Raw genomic sequence first — 18,980 nt, 5'->3', positions numbered from 1 at the left:
GGCTTCTCTTATTACCATCAGCACAGGGCTGTGTAGTAAATATGATTCCCAGAACCCTTATGTACAAGAAAAGGACTTGACTCTGATTTGGCTAGAAGGACTTGATGCTGGGCTCTTCAGCTGGAGACCCGTGTCAGCTCCAGCCCCTGGGCTGATCCCATCCCTGTCCTGGGACAAGCAGCCTTGTTCCCCACTTTGCACCCTGATGTGGCACAGGTTCCACATGATGAGCTTAGGTTGGTACCTGGGAGCACAGCAAATTCAAGCCTCTCCATCACTTCAGATGCCTTTCTCTTACTAAATAAGACTTTCACTGGCATTAACTGTGAGTCATATAAAATTGTGAAAAGCCAGCAGAGCACATACTAAGACTCGACAGCTCAAGGCTTTCATTCAGACAGCCACAACGACATTGACAGTGGAGGGGACTGGTGTGTGACTCTCATGTCCTGTCCCACATCTGAGCAGAGTGGTCTGGAAGAGGCCATGGTAGCGGAGGAGGTTTGTGTGAGCCCCTTGCAGTGCTGCTGCTGTCTCCAGCTCTGCTTTGTGAACCTTTTTCTTTTCCATGGGCACTTGCTTTTACAGCTGGTATCTCGACCTCTCCCTGCTGCTTCCTCTCTTTCTACCTATCAGTTGTATTTGCAAAGTCTGCATTTTAAACAGAAGCCAAGCAGTTCATTCTTTGATGCATCCATCCCTAGGGAAAAAAAAAGTCCTGTTATGTCCTTTTGAACAAGCAGAAACCCAAGTGAGATCAGGTGAACCCCTCCAGCCTGGGCATGCAGACAGGGTGAAGGCAGCCACAAGCCAGGAATGTGAGGGACTGCAGGCGCTGAGCACAACTACTCCTTTCTGGGTTATGTCTACACCACAGCCTCAGAGCCAGGCAGGTAGCGCCTGAGGGACAGATGTTACATGACTCAGCCAAAGTCAAGCAAGACATTTGTAGCAGGATGAGGAATTCAATTTTGGTTCCCTGAGCTGTAGGCTAACTCTCTAAGTTTCAGCCCATGCTGTGCCTATCATTTCTCATGTTCGTTTCAATGATCTAATCCAGTTGTGTGTGTTTTTTCATGGTCCTCAGCTTTCTAATTGATTTGATTTTAGCTGCAGACTCAAGTAAAATTAAATTTGTCATGCTTTGAAAAACTCCTCTGCCATTAAAACACTAATTTTACTTATGTTAGCCTGTGGGTACCTTGAATTTTTTTATTATTATTATTATTTTTTCTTTCCCGAGACTAAAATCTAAAGCTAAAATTAATAAAGGAGCCTAATTTTGATCTGATGCCTGGAAGCTATTTTTCAAATCTGGAACATGAAACTTGTGGTGAGCCTGACACCAAGGAAAAAAAACACTGTTAGGGTAATTATGTATAGTAAGATAAAAATAAGCATGTTTTTGGTGGTGATAACAGATACCTTCACAAATCCCCTTGGTATGTTAAAAGTAAAACCTAATATTATATTGCCATCACTTTACCTCATTGCTATTAGTATCCTTTGTTTGATAAATCTCTCTGGATATGTATCCACCCAGAACTGATAATAGATAAAGACTAAGAAGAACCAAACCTTGTCTCAAATTTTATTTGGTTTGCTTATGCAAATACTCAAATATTTGATGGATTTCAGTTATTGTTAAAGGGTTGGCCAAGGTGTTTGCTGGAAGGGCCAAAGTCTGGAAACACTTAAACAAATTGTGACCCAGCAGCTGTTGAAGTCAATGGAAACTTACTTGACTTCAGTGGATGGTGGCCGAAGAATTTTAGTCATAGCAGTAGTTCTGCATGAGCAAAGTTATTTGTTTGCCCAGGCTATTCCCTGTGCTGTAGTCTGTGGGCTCTGCAAGGCAATTAGACGAGGTTTATACAAACCATAAGACCAAAAGAAGCTTGTACATGGGGAGGACAAAGCAGAAGTGTGCACACTCGTAGGGCTAGCGTATCCCATGGGTGTTTGCCCAGCCGGAGCACGGCTCCATACAGGGTACCCTGTGGCTTCCGCATCCAGCAGCAGAGGAAACGAAACAACACAAGGACCATGTGTGTGAACGTGGCTGGAAATGCTGAGCTTCAAATAACCACGCAGCAGAAAACCTCAAGCCCTACACTTGGCAGAAAACCTTGTGTTTGAACAGCCCCCTGCAGGCTGCAGATAAATGCCTGCCAGTGCTGCCAACATTCTTTGAAAACTTATATTGTTGCTGGAAAGAGAGGTGGAAACCTTCCTTTGTGTTGCCTTTTCAAAATGTACCCACAGAGCCAACAGATGCGTCCATTTTGCAGGGTGCATCATCCTTTATAAATGGGAGTCACCTTCATAATTTTCCATGGACAGGAGGAGCAGTTTGTACTGGGAGAAGCATTTTGGCCTCTGCCAAAGGATAACAGGCAGGCTGACACAGCCGCTCCTCTTAACCTGATAGCTGAGCCCTCCCCGCAGTTGCTTTTTAAAGGTGGGAACGATCTCTAGCTAGATACTCTCTCAAAGTGCATGTTCTGGTGTCACTCAGGAAAATCTGAGTAGTGGTGATGCCTTGAATAACGCAGTCACTGTAATTACTCACAGGCACATTCGCCACTGGTCTTTCAGCAGGTGATTTTCCAGTTCTTGAAAATCTCTTTTGATCTGTTGATCCGGGTTTGCTGATGGCATTATAGGGCTATGCTACAGATATATTTTGACATTAAGTGGTGGAAAGATGAGTAGGTTAGCAGCAACCAACCCCCTGTTTAGTGCCTTACTGTCAGCCCCCTAAATTGAGGAGAACTTCCTGCTTCATCCTTGGCTAGTTTGTGCAGCCACTGATGGAGAAGGATCCACAGATACCCCTCAGCAGCAATTTAATCCCTCTCTTTTACTACACACATATGCATGTGTGCAGTGTCCAAACTACTTTGATAGGAAGAATTACATTGTAAGCAAAGACTGGTTTTACTGCAGAAGACTTATTCTGTCAGCGGTGCTCTCTGTTTCGCAGTTTTATTTACCACCTGGTATTGGAGACAAAGAAGCTGAGCAAAATCTAAGCAAATCCCACTTGGACCTGGATGGGTTTGCTGTCTGTGGTGCATTGCTCTAGCATCTTTTCCAGCTAGCAAGGTCATACCAATACTCCAGTATTTTTTTCTTTGAACATGTGCATGCACACAGCCCTTCACCGGGCTCCACAACAGTGAGGTGGAAATGGTGGAGCACGCATCTCCTACTGAGGTTCACTGGTTGAAAGAAGAGCTGGCCATTGCTCTTCAGGCTTTGCTTTCCACTCCCCATTTCAGAGAGCTGACTGATGCCTGTGTTTTGCAGAGGTGCACCTGGCCCAGAGCCATGGTTTGCTCCTCAACTGAGGCAGCCCAGCCCCTCCAGCACATTAAACTGTGGAAAAAGGGTTTACATCACTGATGTTTTAACCACACCGTTATAAAACCCCCAAAGCCCCACCCTCCCTTGCTCCCCAAGAGGAATGACTCTGAAATAGTTCAGCTTTTCCATTACTTTGCCTGCCTGGAGACGTTTTGCTAACGGCCTGCACAGTAATTAGTGCGTTGCAGGTGAGGCCCAGCTGCCTGCAGGGTGGGGGCGCAGCTTGGCCACGAGCTGTCCCCAGAGCAGCAAAATGGTGGGGAGCACAGGGCATGGAGACTGCTGCATCTACTTCCCTGTTTTTATTTTATTTTATTTTATTTTATTTTATTTTATTTTATTTTATTTTATTTTATTTTATTTTATTTTATTTTATTTTATTTTATTTTATATTTTTATTTTTTTTCTCCCCTTTCTCTCCTCTCTTTTTGTACCCCTTGAAACATCTCCAGGAAGGTTTCCCGTGCTCATGCACTGGTAGGAGGTGGTGGTGGTGGTTGCACAACTGGAGCCCCCAAATGGTTGCCTCCCTCAGGCTGCAACTTGGGAGAAGAAAAGGGCTCTTCCAGGTGGTTTTGTAGGAAGGAGAAATGCAGCTTGTGAGAAAGGAGGTTTGCCTGCAGAGAGCTAATGGAGGGAACTGGTAATTACCCCCACCTGGAGTGGGGCAGCTGTGGGACGAGCTGTGATGTGAAGGAAGAGCTGAGGCAGCTGGTATGGCTGAGGCACAGTCCAGGTCTCCTCATGTCCTGCATGCCAGGAGAAGAGACCAGCATATGTGGACAGGCTAACCATGCTGGCCTGGAGAGCTGTTGTGGCTCTGTATGGCCGTGATGTCCCACAGAGGCAGGTGAGTGCAGTGGCCCTGTTCCCTTACACTGTATGGTTGTAACTGCTGTTAGCCTTGACCTGAGAGCACTGTGGGGGCATGTCACTCCCAGCGTGGTGTGTGGAAGCCAGGAGGACAGCCAAGCCCTCCCAAGTGGTGCACGAGCCTCCTTCTGCATGGATGCACCCCAAAATGGCTTCCTTCTGAAGAGCATCGACTTACAAAAACGGGCCAGACGGTGCAGAAGACCTCCTCTGTGGATGCGGAGTGACTGAATTAAAACAGGCCGGAGGTCTCAAAGATGATGAAATATTTGATGCCTTCTTCCTTGCAGTGTGGACGAGATCTCCTGCCCCCAGGTAAGATCTGTGCTTTTGTAGGGGTTCTGCCCTGCTCTGTGAGGTTTCTTGCATGGCGCTCTGCTGTGAAGCAGCTTCCTTGCCCAACTGTACGAGCTCTGCTATTTCCAAATAAAGTTTCCTAGCAGTTAGCTTTTGGGTGAGTAATTCAACCGACCTAGTTTTAAGTGCTTCTGCCCATAGTTCATTTTGTTTGGATAGCCAGTCAAGGATACATTAGAACCCTCATTTTTTATTTTTATTTTTATTTTTATTTTTATTTTTATTTTTATTTTTTTTAACAAAAAAAAAAGTTTTACTGTGTTTGCCAAAAATCAGTGTGTGCAATAACTGGGTATATTCTTTAGCAAGCAATGGTGATAGCATGGGGTTGACTCAGAGTTGTCTCAGCCCTGTGAAATGAGTTGTGTCATTCTTGCAGTTTATTCTTGTTTAATACAGCACTTTGGCAGAGATTTTTATAGTGCCATGTTGTATCTGTAATACAACAATGCCTGAGTGCCTTTTCTTTGACTTTAGTTGCATGCTGTCTTTATTTTCTAAATATTTTTTTTCCCCAAACAGAATTAAGTTGCTATTTTGATATGTGTGAGGTTAAGAGTGCTTAAATTTTTCTGCGTCAGGTATATCGGTCATCTTAAGTCTGCAGATTTAAGGTCTGGTACTGCAAACACTCACTTGCTGTCAGGAGCAGCAATATTGAAAGTGGGGCAGAGCAATTCTCTGTGCCACATGCCTTCATGGCCCTTTATTCTGCTGCTTCTTTGGATGTGATGTTGTGCCTATGAGGCTGGCCAGGAAAGCCAGTGGGGTCTGGAGCAAGCAGTGTGTGCGGGACCAGGCTTTTAGCTGAAGCCTGAGGAGAGCAACGAGTTGCTTAAATAACACTTTGCTGTAATCATGGGGGGACTTGTAATAGTGACATGGAACACATTAAACAGGTCGTTTTGTTGTTTAGCTGCTATGCCATTAGGCTGATAGATGTTGTACCTTAGATCTGTTTTTGATGGTGAATGGTGTTTGGGATTTGACAGTAAAATCTCTGGTTTGCGTTGTTTGTAGATGGCATCTAACATTTTAAATAAGAGGCAGAGGGTCCTGGTGGAAGCCAGGTGCTGTTCCCTGCACTTGTTGCACTGCTGGTGGGCTGCAAGTACCTGCCATTGGGCTTGCTTGCTTGGTAGAGTGATTGTGCTCCTCCAAGATGCATCAGCAAAGATGCAGGGTCACTCCCTAAATACCCCTGTGGTGGCAGGGGTAATAACCCATCTCTGGTCAGGAGGCTTTTGCTAACATTCCTGTTGAGAGGGCCACTAGGGAAAACCTATTTCTGATGGTAACTAAGTTTTTATGTGGATTGAGAGAGCTGCTGGGGGAGGAAAAAAAAAGTTAGCTTAGATTCTAGCCAGCTTTTAGATTTCCTACAAGTACTTAGATTCATATGAAAATGGATCAGTTCAGTCTATAATGCTAAATAATATGGGTGTTTCATATCTGTATTTCACGTATGCCTGAAGTTTTTCTTGGCAAGTGGTGACAGTCTGAGCCTTGAACTTCAGGACAGCCCAGCTTTCTTGTAGCTGCAAGGAACGTTGTTAATGTGTAAGATGGGGATGTTGGAAGAACGTGGTACTCACCTGTTTGCAGGGAGAAACAGACACAGAAATGCAAATGCTTCTGGAAAGGGTGTGTTTACTCTAGTGCAGTGTTTGTTTCTTTTTACTAAACAAGCAGAAATCCCTTGGCCCCAGTTTAGTGATCTGCTTTCCAAGAATACGAGTGGTATACCCAGCATACTCACCCTGCCTCTCCTGTCTTTACTCAGAAGCTCTGTGGTTCTCTAAGGCACCACAAAAACCTATTTGTAATGCAAGAGATCCAACCCAAGCACCTCCTGTGGAAAATAAACTTGCTGGGCCATGTATTCAATAGGAGGAGCATGGAAGAAAGCAGGACAAAGTTGGAAGATATATGAGCAGAAAACAAATGGGATAAAGGATGGGGAAAAAACAGAAGTGAATGTTGCCAGATTTACCTGGTGTGCGGCACAAACAGGCAGATTTGTTTAAATGTGGGAATGATTTGCCACCTGATAGTACTTTTTCTATATTTGCTTTGAAGAAAATATTCATCTTTTGGTATCACTTAAACTGTGTTCTGGGCAGGATGGGAGACCGACGACATATTCTCCCCCTGACTCCCCAGATAAAGTTTTTGTGCTGCGTTCTCCATGTGTGAAATGCTCTGGGGGGACACCCTAGGGGTAGCACAGATTTGCCCAGCCTGCTGAATCCCACGGGTCCCAGCAACAACTGGAGGGGAGCGGGAGAGCAGCCCTGCCAGCAAAATGCCATTACTGGTTGGGTTTTCCCCCCAAAGGGCTGGTGCAGAGGCCCTGGGAGGAGCAGGCTGTTCCCCCCCCTCCAGCTGCTCCCCAGGCAGGACCGGTGCTATTGGCTGGATTAATTTTTTTTGCAACGCGCCTCCCTGCTATAAGTGTCTAAGCAGCGGCTGTCCGGCCAGGGGCTGGAGGCACAGCCCTGGCCAGAGGCGCTCCCACGTCGCTCCCAGCTGTGCCGGGTGTGCTCCATCCCTTCCTGCTCTTGCTCCGGGCAGCAGCCACCTCGCAGCAGCTCCCAGGCTCTCCGGCAGCCAGTAAGCACATGCCTCCCTCTCTCCCTTCTCGAGCATCATCTTGCCGAGCAGCGCAGGGAGGCTTTCAGCATCCCGCACTTTGCGGGGCTTCGGGATTTCAGGGCTCCTGCTGGGCGTCCTCTGCCTTGAGGCTGCTCGGCTTGGGGAATCGGCTGGGGAAGGGTTTGTGAGAGCAGGGCTGGGGGAAACGGGAAGTCTGTGAGTCTGTAATGTACTTCTGAAACACTCTTAGCAAACGATTTTTTCATGGATTACCAAGTTAACCTCAGAGACTGCCTCTGTTTTAGGGGGAGTTTTGGGTGTGGGATTTATCTGAATTCTTGCTTCTGATTTCTCTCGCATCCTTTCTCTGATGCACGCATTCCCTCCTGGAAGGTGATGGCTTTGAAAGTACAGGCAGCCACTGGGGTATAAATATAGCTTTTTCTCTTTGCTTCCTAGCCGAGTGGGCGTTTCGGGAGTGTTTGCAGTGGTACAGAGCCGTGTGTGAGCTGTCAGCAGCCTGTTTTCCTAGGCGGGGGATCAGATGTGCCTGTTGGAAGTTTTTAATGACAGCTGAGGAGGAAATAACTAAACTAGTGGCTGTTTTGTCAGCTCCTCAGGTGATGTGATGTTCTTGGAAAGCAGGGAACGATACCCACTGAACTGTAGGAGCATGCTGGCTGTAACAGAATTGGGGAAGGTGGAAATGCAAGCTTTCAGCTAATAATTATCGCATCTTCAGCTTTCTGTATTATGGAGTATTGGACAGTTGTGATTTTCTAACAAGCCTCGCTTGCAGCTGTCCCCATGTGAATGCAAACACCTTTAACTTTACGCAAATACTGCGCCTTGTATCTATCTGTGTTTGTGGAGTTACTTGTATGAGTGAAACTATTCACCTATGTATTTGCAAGATGGGTGTTTCTGTCACTAATCCTTATCAACTGTTCAAAAGATAAGTTAACGCGTATGACTGGTTCAGTTCACCTTGTATAAGCAGGAGCTAGTCTGTGGTCTAGAAATGGATGTAGCTGCTTTTTAAATCACTGTACTCTAGCACATGAAAGGGAAAAATGATTAAAATGATCTATCTACCAATTAGTTTCTTACCTTGTTTTGAGAGGAAAAGTGTGTTTTTTTTTTTCTTTTTTTTTTTTTTTAACTTTCAAAAAGGAAACTCATTAAATTCTTAAGCTATGATGTACAAAGTAAATAGCTGATCAAGCAACCAAATATGGCTTTAAAATTTAAACTTTCTTTTTAAATTATAAAAGCTCCCACATACTTCATTTCCGTGACAACGCCCTCTTTCTTTTATATATTATTCCCCCCCCCCAAGTACAGCATTCTTGAATACAAACTAGTTCCTAATTTCTTGGTAAAGAATGCAGTATATAAAAATTCATTTTTGACTAATACCTGGTAGAAAAACGGGGGTGTTTCAGAGCTAGCACCACAAGAGCTCAGCACAATAGAAATTTAACTGTTCTGATTTTGTACTGGAGCTCTAAGGAACCAGTTCAGGACTGGGGTTTATAGCTGCTTTCTGAGTTGCACTGCTCTTGGGGAATTTTGGCCAGGAGTGGTCTGTAGGATTGGTCTCTTGAAGTGTTTCTAACAGGAGAAGTTATTCCCTGCTGTAAATGATGGCTTGCCTCCACGTATGCTGGTATAATTCTCTGCCTGGATGTAAATAAAGGCAGCTGTTCAAAAGGAGGCATCGTTTATGGTACTCAAACACTTGAATATAAACACTCTTCAGCCCATCTTGGCTGGCCTTTATTTCGGAAACAGCCTCTCCATCGGACTGCACCATGAATGGAAAATCTAGACATATGGCACGAAGCAGCTCCTGGGAGTTCTGTCAGATCCCTGCTCTCGAATGAGGGAATGATGCTGTAGGACGTGCTTTATTTCTGATCTAGGCCCATATCCCCTAACTACGACTTGCAGTCCGTGTCCGTTGTACTAGGATATAACACAAGCTTTACATAACTGCCTTCCTTACCCCTGGGAAACAATTCTTTTTGTGTAATACCTATGTGAAAATAGGGTTGTTCAGTGTTGCAGGATATCCCACTGTTCCTGAGCACCACACCTGTGTGATTGCCTTCCCTATTCCATTTTGGAAACCTACTTGCTGCTAGTGCTATGAACCCACAACTCCTAGCATGGGGGAGCTGGGAAATGTGCTTCAGTGGGGATAATATTGATGTGAGTCAGGAATAATATTTCCCGATCAGCGGTAGCCGATGTGAATGATGCCCTATTGAGCTTACCCCCTTCTGGGGGGCATGCTGGGGAATTTAGGTAGCAAAGCTGAGGTTTCAGATGCAGTTCTGTAACTTTGGTTAGGCAGAATAACTTTTGCTTGAAAAGGTAATGCAAATAATGTGTATATAAGGAGCCTTCCCATACCTGACCTGTGATTTTTGTTATGAAAAACACATTGTCAGCTTTTCAGCTTTAGTCAAGGTACTTCAGCTTGATTCACTGTGGTTTCTTTCCTTTTTTTTTTTTTTTTTTTTTTTTTTTTTTTTTTCCTTCCATTTCCTTATTATGGAAGATTCAGGGATAATAACAAAACAAAAGTGTCTGAGATCAGTCATTTTATGTCTGATTTTGGCAGAGCAAGTGTGGGAGGAAGAAAGAGACCTCATGTTTCATTTAGATATCCTGATTTGGAGAGGAATTTTAACCAGATGGCTCTTGAGACACTAGAACTGTAAAGGATTAAACGCTATTTAGATAAATGCCTGTTTCCACTTCTGCAACGTAGTTTTAGAAGGACTGTGCTATATATTCTGTTTTGTAATCCCTGTGCTCCAGCAAAACCGTCTGCAGCACTTGGCAGCATGTACGAGCCAAGGCACTGGGGTTTCCCTTGGGTTCAGACACAGGGTGCAGCCCGGTGTGTTTCAGCTCCCCGACGTGCTGTGACTGGGACCCTTGTAGATGGGCAGCTCTGGGACATCACCTCAGTGTGTGTGGTGGCAAGAGTGCTGCCAGAGCAAATTCCTGCTGTTGGAGCAAGACAGCAGTGTTGTCTGGGGGACTGATGATGGGTGGATGCTCTTGTGCTTTTCCCTCTCAGGAACCAGTTTGTCCCTTGTGGAAATAGGGCTCATATCTGATGAGAGAAGAGGGTTAAAATGACGTTTAGGACTTAGCTAAATGTCAAAAAAAAAATCCTTGCCCTGTTCAAAATCAGGGCAAGGATTGTACTATAGCCATGCTGGAGTGGGATAAAAAGGGTCCTATAGAAGTAATCTTTTTAAAAAAAAAAAAAAAAAAAAAAGCCAAATTAAAGTGGCTTTTGTCCAGCCTTTTCCAGGCCACTTTTTCCAGTGGCCTGGAAAAGGCTGGACAGTCATGACAGGGTTCCCGACAGCAAGGGAACTGCAGCCCAGGGTGGAAGTGGTGGTATTTTGCTGTGCGCCTGACTGGAAACTTTAAGGCAAAGTTACAATTTTGGTTTGGATGGTATTACAGAGCTGCATTATTTTTGCAAGTAGGAAATTCAAAACCTCTTGACCTCAGATTGCTTGGAGAGAGTGGTGTTTTCAGAAGATCCACTCATTCCACGGATGTGCCTGGTCTTTTTGTTTCTTGAGCAGAGCCTAGAGACTGATGTAATTTGGGATCTCTCTCTCCTGTGTAGTGGAAAAGAACTGGAAATGGAAACCTCCGCTTTCACCTGCCCAGCAGAGCTGGCTGCTTGATGTGTGAGTAGGCAGTGAACAGCCAGTACCTGCGAGGGATTAAAAGTGGTGGGGCATGACTATGTTTGTGATCTGCTGGGATCAAGTGCAGAGCACAAATTGTCACCCTGACCTCAAAGGAAGAACAGAAAAAAGCTCTTCCTGCTGGGAATAAGCAGTGCAGGGTGGCTCTTTTGCCTTCCTGGTTTTTGGTGCCTTTCTACTCCTGGAAAGGGGACACCAGGCTGGAGTGGAAAAGAATAAAATCTGCCTGACAGGTGTATCTCGAGGTGTAATAACTTGGAATAAAATCCTCCAGAGTCCATTTACTTCTTATTTTACTGTAGCTCAACAGTTCAACAAGTTCAGACATTTTTACATCTGTGATGTAGATGAGAGGAAGAACAGGATAAATAGCTGAAAAATGCTTTTCCTTCAGGAAAATTGTCCCACTTGTCTTCAAGGCATCAGAGATCCTGATGCTTTGAGACGGGAGCTTCATCAAATGATGGCTAGTTCCAGTGGTGTCCATGTCCTGACATGAAGGGTTTAAGGGACCACTGTTAACAAGCACTTACATGTGCTAGAAGTGCCAAGGGACTCTTTTTGGAGGCACACTTGGCACAGGGATGAGTGATCCACTTATTTTTGCTTTTGACTCTTGCAAGCTACTTTTAGTGACAAAGTGGCTGCACCAGTATGTGAATGTTCCTGTATCACAGCAGTGTCTAAGCAGAAGAGGATTTCAGAGCTTCTGGCAGAGCAAGAATTGGTCTCCATTGTTTTGTTTGGCCGAAGACAGCAAAGAAAAAACAGAACACCAGCACTCAATTTTCCACAATGTTGTGTTATGGACCAGTGTGCTGGATGTGCCTTTATTCCCTTGCTAAGAAAAATAAGTGGTCAGCACTAAACCCACAGTTGGTCTGGCCCACAGTGGCTGCTAGTTGGCTTTTGTCCCAGCTCTTCCACAGTGCCTTCAGTGGGGAATACTCAGTTTTTGTGTGCTTCCAGTGGTACCTGGCTGAGTACCCCTTAGAGTAACTATGAAGCCACCCAAAATATAGCTTCCCTATTGCTAATGCCAAGGTGGGGTGGAAGAAAATAATGTACTTTCTTCTAAAGAAATGCCCCAAGTAATGGGAATCATTCTGAGTTGGCTGGCTACTTGCAAGGCATTTGCAATTTGTTTAGTTTGGGACTGGCTTCCCCTGGCAGTTGTTACCACCAGCTGCCTTTCTTATCTCTTCTTTTCTAAAATAAACATTGGAGCAAAGGCATGGAATTAGTCACTTCTGAGGCACTGCCTGCTTGCCTTTCCAGCTTCTGTCTTCTCTTCTCATTTTTGGACTCCTGAGTCTTTTTCACTCTGTGCTCTGCCCTCTTGCTTTGCCCTTTCTCTTATTGGCATAGCAGAGAGCTTTTTTTAAACATCCCACAGATGTGCCATTCCCAGGACTACCTGCATCCTGAGGGATGGGCTACCCTGGGACAGCTCTGTGCAGTCATGCTGCTGCTGGGCGCTACATGGATATTTCTTTTTTTAGCATGATTTACCTGATCCATTGGACCAGTCGTTCAGATTAACAACCTGCTGAGGCAGTGTTAGGATCCTGTTAGCATCCTGTGGGCCAGGCACTGCATCCTGCTCTTCTGTACAGCATTTGCTGCAGGGTTGTCAGTGGTTTGAGGGAATGCAAATGCAGACAGCACCTCCAGAAGCAGTGGGCTGTGTGGTCCTAATTCAGAGCTGATGCAAAAATATAAGTAATTCGTACTGACTTGTTTCCTCTTTAAAATTCCCTGGTGATCTCTACGCATTGTCTTGACCTGGTCTTGCTTCTGACAGTACCAAAGGAGAGCCAGTAGTGAGCAGTCGAGAGTGCAAGAATCCCTCTCTCTCTCTCTCTGGTCTCATCTAACTTTAAAAATACACAGAGCTATATATTTCACTCAGCACATGCAAATACTGTTTCCTGTCTACCCCTGTTCTGCTGACTGAAAGCCAGTCACGCTTCCACCCGGGAACAGCCTGCCAGGTAAATGCCACTTGATGTGTAACGTATTTCGGAGCTGCCTCTGGAGATGGCACGGCTGGCAGTATCAGAGCAGGACCAGAAGGCAGCCCACACTTACCCTGTGGAGGCACAGAGGTGCTCGGCAGGGGCTGAAGTCTCTTTTATTTTATCCCGATTTTCTTCGTTTAATGCATGAGTGTGCCATCTGCTGACATCTTCCCTTTTATTCCGTTTTCAACTAAAAGTGGAAGCTTTGGACCTGCCTGTGTGGCAGGACAGGCTGATTGCAGCAGGTCTCCTGCAGGAAGGGGACACAACCTGCCTGCTTTTGTCGGGGAAGGCAGGGCTGGGGCCCTAGCCACTGGTTATGTGTCTGCAGGACTTCTGAACATTTTGGATTGCCGGATTGAGATCATCAGGATAGAGTTTTTCTGTCTTACAAAAACACGTTCAGCAAAAAACAACAAAAGCCTAAACCCTCTGTTAAATGTACATGGCAATTTGGGCAACTTCTGAGCTGTATCTTGGCTCAGGTCTAGGTGTGACAGAAAAATGGGAACTGCTGATTTCCTTTCAAGCACTCTGTGGGCAAATACAGTGGAGTTATTCCTGCTTCCCTGGCTTCTCTGTGCCCTTTGTGCTGGTGCCTGTGATGATGAATGGGGGAAAATTCCTGTCCAAGAGCATAAACAGGCAGCGAGTCCTATAACTGGCTCGTGTCCTCATGGTTCTGACTTGTGAAATGAAGCTGATGATAGCTGGTGTTAGTGGATATACTAGTGTCAGATACCTGTTTTGGGAAGGATTATTTCATTTCTGGGTGAGGAGGATCGTGAGCGGCCTCTCCTTGGCTGCTTTGCTGTGCTGGAGGCAGCCAACACCTGCCCGGTGTCTGGGGTGGCAGGAGGCTGCCGTGCGGCAACATCTGTGCCATGTGTGAGCTCAGGCTGTGCCACACACCTGCTTTTTACAGTTCCACGTCTCTGGGATCAGCCCATGGTTACCTTTCCCTTTGACCTCCAGTGCTAGCACAGCCCATCTCCATGGCAGTGGCTGTAAATACCGTCCTACGCGCTCTCGGACACCAGGCTACATCGCTGCTGTAGTGTGGTGAAACTCTGTGCACTTCACTAGACACTGAAACAAACAACCAATAAATCTACTATAAACCAATGAGTAATTTGTTTTGGTTACCAGGGAGATGGCCAAGTGCAAATTCAACCTGAAATAGCGATGAGCTCATCCTCTGAGCAATGCTGGTGCCTGAGCTGGAGCAGCCGGATGGAAAGGGAGCCAGCGCCAGGAACGCTGTCTGCTCTGCCGACATTTGGACACTCTGCGAGCTGCTTTGCCAGGAAGCTTTTGCCTTGCAAATGAGCTCGTGCGGGGAACAGTGCGTGGGGCTGTTGCTGAGCCCAGGCCCTCACAATTCCTGGAAATGCAGCAGTGATGTTCGCGGGGGGACCATGGGTCAGAGAGCCCCAAGGGGTTAGTGACTGCTTCCTCTGCTCTCTCCCCTATCTTGGAAACCACTCCCTGTGCAAGGACTGTGGGGTAAACTGCAATGCCTGGCTTGTAGGCAAAGGCTGCTTTTAAGCATCTGAAGTTACATGGTTGAATCTGACCAGTGGAGCCTCTCCCCTGTTGCTGCTCCGGGCTCTGGAACAAGGACTAAGAAAAATCTGACCCACCTTCTGCAATGTACCCCCTCAGGACCTCAAAAATTTGGCCCTTATTGCACCCACTGCTTTACATAACCGGAACAGTATCAAGACCAGGACTTGCTGTTTGAGGGGCTGATGTTGGTGATGGCACCTGGCACCTGTCTGTGTTTGCCCATCCCTGCAGTGCTCCCCAAGCACCCACTCTCCCCCTTCCTTCCCAGCAGCACCTACAGAGCTGCACTGCAGCACCCCATGCTCCTGCTCGTGCTCTCCTCTTGCCTTTGGGGGTGAGACACAAAAGAGAAGTAGGGCTAGGGGTTAGGGGTGGAGGTCTCGATGAAGCAGCACATAAGCCTGAGGCCCATTGATGGAGTTCACCAAATCCTCTAAGACATAGTGATTGAAAGCAGATACTGATTATCAACAGCACAATTGCAGACAAAAGCTGAGCCCCTGAAACATAATCCACAAACATATTCACATGATACAAAAACTCAATCTTTTTTTGGATTAACTGCATGGCTTATCCAAATGTATTCTAGAGCAAGGGACAAAGGTTGTGTCTATAAACAGTACATTGGTTTCAGCAGAGGTATTTTTATGTTCTGGAAGTCTTTTATTATAATTTTACAAGCACTGACTGACAGGTCTCTGCGTTCTTGCAAATCCCTTCCAGGCCTGTGGGTGGATTTCTTCTAGCTGCTCTCTGGGGCCATGTGGAAAATGCTTTGGTGACACAACCAAGTCAGTCCCTCAGCATCACGGGCAGCTCTGTATCACAGCTGCCAGTATGTTCAGTGATCAACTCTAGGGAAGAGAACCTAACAGTTGGGTAGGGTGGCATTTGAAAAAGGTGATTTTTAACGTGAGGAGTTACAACTGAGTGAGATTTGGGTGAAGGAAGCATGAGTTCACCTGCATGCATCTGCTGGGAGCGCTCTCAGAGGAGCGCCTGTGCCACCCAAGCAGCTGGCTTTGAGCCTGCGTTACTCTGCTGGTGGCAGAGCCCTGTGACCTGGCTGCCACATCCCCTGTGCTGCCCATAACCGAGCTGGTAGGCAGCTAACGGGCTGCTCCATGGCATTTTGTCTTTTGCTTTCAGTAGCCCTTTGGAGATGAGGCACTGCTTGTGTAACGTGCATGTGAGTTATTCGATGTAGGGTTTGACATTCTCTGTCTCCTCTCTTCTGTGGTGTAGAGCAGTAGGTGTTGGGTTTTGGAGGTGGGACAGGCATCCCTGCAGGTCTGCAATGTCTCTCCTGGCTGTGTTCTCCTCCATCAGCCTCTCCTTACCTCGCCGTTTCACCTACTGGTACAAAAGTATATTTGCTCTTTTGGCTGTCTCTGCACAGCTAAAATCACTGCCATACTTTTCAGATCCTGGGCTTGGCCAGGACCGAGTCTAACATGGCTCAACACTGGTATAAAGCAGGCAAGGTTTGCTACTGGGCTGGCTGTAGCACAGCTGAGAAGAGAATTTGGCCTAATAGATGTAATTTAGCAAGGTGACAGTAGAGTCCCACACTCAGAGTCCCTCATAATTGCTGGAGAAGTTGCTGAGGATTTGGAAACCTCTCCCTTTCCCCATGGCTCTGCCCTGTTCCCAGGGGAATGCAGGCGCTTGTGGGCTCTCATGTAATGCAGCTGCACAAGCTCATTTTAAGAGAAAGCAAGCCACTGCTTCACATCTGCTTTAGCTTTTTGACAGTTTTCTCTGGCACTTGTGTGCAATTAACACTGCTTTTTTGTCTTACGGAGCCGATCCTGTGGTAGTTTGATTTGGACAGTAGTTTGACAGCCAGCAGCAATTGTACTGAGAAGGGTTGCTTCCCTTTGCAGACTGTGTTACTCGTTGTCCCTCAATTTATTGTCTCACTGCTACTTGAAAAAGAAAACAAAATCATTTTTTGGGCCTGGATCCAGCCACAGGGCAGAGGATGGCTTAATGAAACACATAAGTGGTTGTACCAACTCCAGTTGGTTTATTTCTGTGTATAAATTTAAGCACACTTCTAAGTATCTTATTTTTCTTATTCCAGGGTTTCTGGGTGATAAATGTAACAGCCTGTAGGCTTTGCCCATTGCTCCAAGAGTGAGCACTGATAGTAATGCTGTAGCATGCTTTGTTGCTGTGAGAGCTGTGGTGGGAATGTGGGAGAGGAGTCTCAGTCCCTGGCCTGTCCCTGTGGAGGTGAGGGATGAAAGCATTTGCTGCTTCAGCAATTGCAGAGCAAATTCAGTTTAGCAGCATAAATAACCTTACCTCCCCATGCTGCTTTGGGCTGGTCTGTCTCTGCTAGGTCTTGTCAAGTATTAGTTTACTGATCTTAACATTTCCAAAGACACCAAAGCGACTGCAGTTTTGCTAGGTTCCCCTAGAACTGGAGCAAGAGGATGCCAGGGGGAGGCAAATTGCTCGCTCCCTGCCAACACCCAAACAGCTGCCATCAAGGCACTCAGCTGCAATGCTGCAAACCAGGCCTGGGCTCTGGCCTGGGCTGAGGATTAGGCTGGGTCCCCCTGGTTTTGGCAGAAACTGAATAATCCTAACCCTGAAAACCCTTTTTAGGGTTAAAAACTTTTTTTTTTTTTTTTTTTTTTTTTTTTTTAAATTTGAGTGAGTGTTTTCCAACCCACCCCAGGGAGAACACTCTTTGGTGTAGTCCTTGCCCAGCTCTGATCTGACATGATTTCCAGGGAGACCTGGGATCCTGATAGCTTTATGAAAAATGAGAATTATGTTCGTGTAGCACACAGGCACTTTGAAAAAATTATTCCTGACTCCAGAGAAATGGCTCATACATTTTAATGCTGCTATTAGAAATTGAATCGACAACACTTATTCTCAGTGGAAATTGCTGTGCAGCTTAGGGGAAAAATATGCAGAAAGCAGTGGTGGAGACTTCAGAGAGCTCTTGTCACTGTGAGATGTGTGCGCTTTTGGTGCAGTGTTTCTGCTGAACAGAAAGAACAAGGTTTGATGTTTGTATGCCACAGAAAGGGAAAGCAGAAATGCGTGGGCCAGCAGCACAGGGGTGGCAGCAGCAAGGGTTAAAGCATTAAAACAGCTTTGAGACTGAAGAGCAATGTGTGCTCAGATCTCACACAGTGATGGGGAAACAATGGGCTGCTCTGGGCTTGCGTGTCCCTGAGTGTTGTGGCAATATTGCACACAGAGGCTTTGTTGCCTTAATAAGTAAGTATAAAGAAACAGAGCCGGGTGAGTGCTTCCTTAAACTGGTGTGAGAGTGAAGAGCTTTTGAGGTGCTGAGGGGATTGGTGAAAGGTGCTCCTCCTGGGGAGATGGCCTCTGAGGAGGACTTTGTGTCTGGCTGCTGTGCATCAAGGCTCTGCAGCTGCTGAGCGAGGAGAACCTCACTCCTGAGTCTGGAGGAGGAAGAGGGCACAGCTGGCAAAGTACTCATGTATTTATTTAAGCTTCAGGCTCTTCTTGAAGTCTGGATGATTTCTCTGATTTTGCTGAGTCTTTGTATTTGGGAGTCAGTTTGGGAAGGAGCAGCCAAGGCAAGTTCAGTAGAAGCAGAGCTAGTGGTCTCCTAGTCCAGCAAAGTCTCAGACTTCCCTGAAAGAGGAGATGGACAAAGAGCCTGGCTGAGCAGGGTGGTGTGCAGCTGTTAAATGAACAGGGCTTTCATGAGAGACTTGAAGTGCTGATTTGCAGAGTATTAGCATGAACTGGCTTAAAGGAACTCTGGCCGCAAACTATGCCTGGGAAAAGGGGAAAGTTAAATGACATTTGTTTCAGCAGAGGAATTGGGTGACAATGCAGGACCAGAGCAAGGCATCTCAGGAGGTTGCACCATATCTCCATCTTACAAGTGTGTGGGTGCTTGTGGGCCTCCTCATGCTCCTCAAATGAGTGTCCTTTCCTTGGCTTGTCCTGGAGCACGTCCCTTGGCAGTTCAAGTGAATGCCGATGTAGTGTGATGCAAAAAAAGTAGTTGTGAGTTTGGAGTCACTCCAAGGTGAAGGGTTTTCACTTCTGCCCTTGCTGGTGGTGCAACATGGCTCAGCCTTTTTTTATTGGCGTCAAGCTGCAAGGAAGCGGACCCCTTCCTCCATTTTAAAACACTCTTTTCAGGAGTTGGAAATGTAATCAAACCCTCCCAAAGCAGAGAATTACTGAGAATAACTTCTGTGGCTAATCCAACCCCATAGGCCTCACTGGAGGGGACTTTGCAGCTTTGTTTTTCCTTGTAAAGAATGCACAGCATATGTCCTGACAATTAGTCAGAGTGCCCAAAAATACCCCGTCAGCCCTGCAAGCTGATCTCCTTTGGCTCTTGGATCTGAGACGGACACAGGGTTATGCACTGTGGGGCTTTGGGAAATGTTATTTTTAAAAATAACCGTGTAACAAGGGTGATTTGGTCCTTTCAGCC

General features: G+C 46.2%; 1 protein-coding gene across 2 annotated transcripts in view; it reads left to right on the top strand.

The window, feature by feature from the left end:
- Positions 1–7,081: 7,081 nt before the first annotated feature.
- The window catches only part of FHL1 (four and a half LIM domains 1), a 28,778-nt gene continuing 16,879 nt past the window's right edge, over positions 7,082–18,980 (top strand). Inside the window, exon 1 of one of the 2 annotated variants that reach the window (XM_082770719.1) lies at positions 7,082–7,212. The gene's annotated coding sequence lies outside the window, so the exon portion shown is untranslated. Of the gene's footprint in view, positions 7,213–7,724; positions 7,815–18,980 lie in introns of those variants that run through there. The other variant, XM_082770720.1, reaches the window with a different exon arrangement.

This window comes from Aythya marila (genome assembly GCF_965140915.1).
Source record: "Aythya marila genome assembly, chromosome: 13".
In the NCBI taxonomy this organism is placed as follows: Eukaryota; Metazoa; Chordata; class Aves; order Anseriformes; family Anatidae; genus Aythya; species Aythya marila.
Note: the sequence above shows the minus strand (reverse complement) of the source record. Positions and strands in the feature narration are given on the sequence as shown.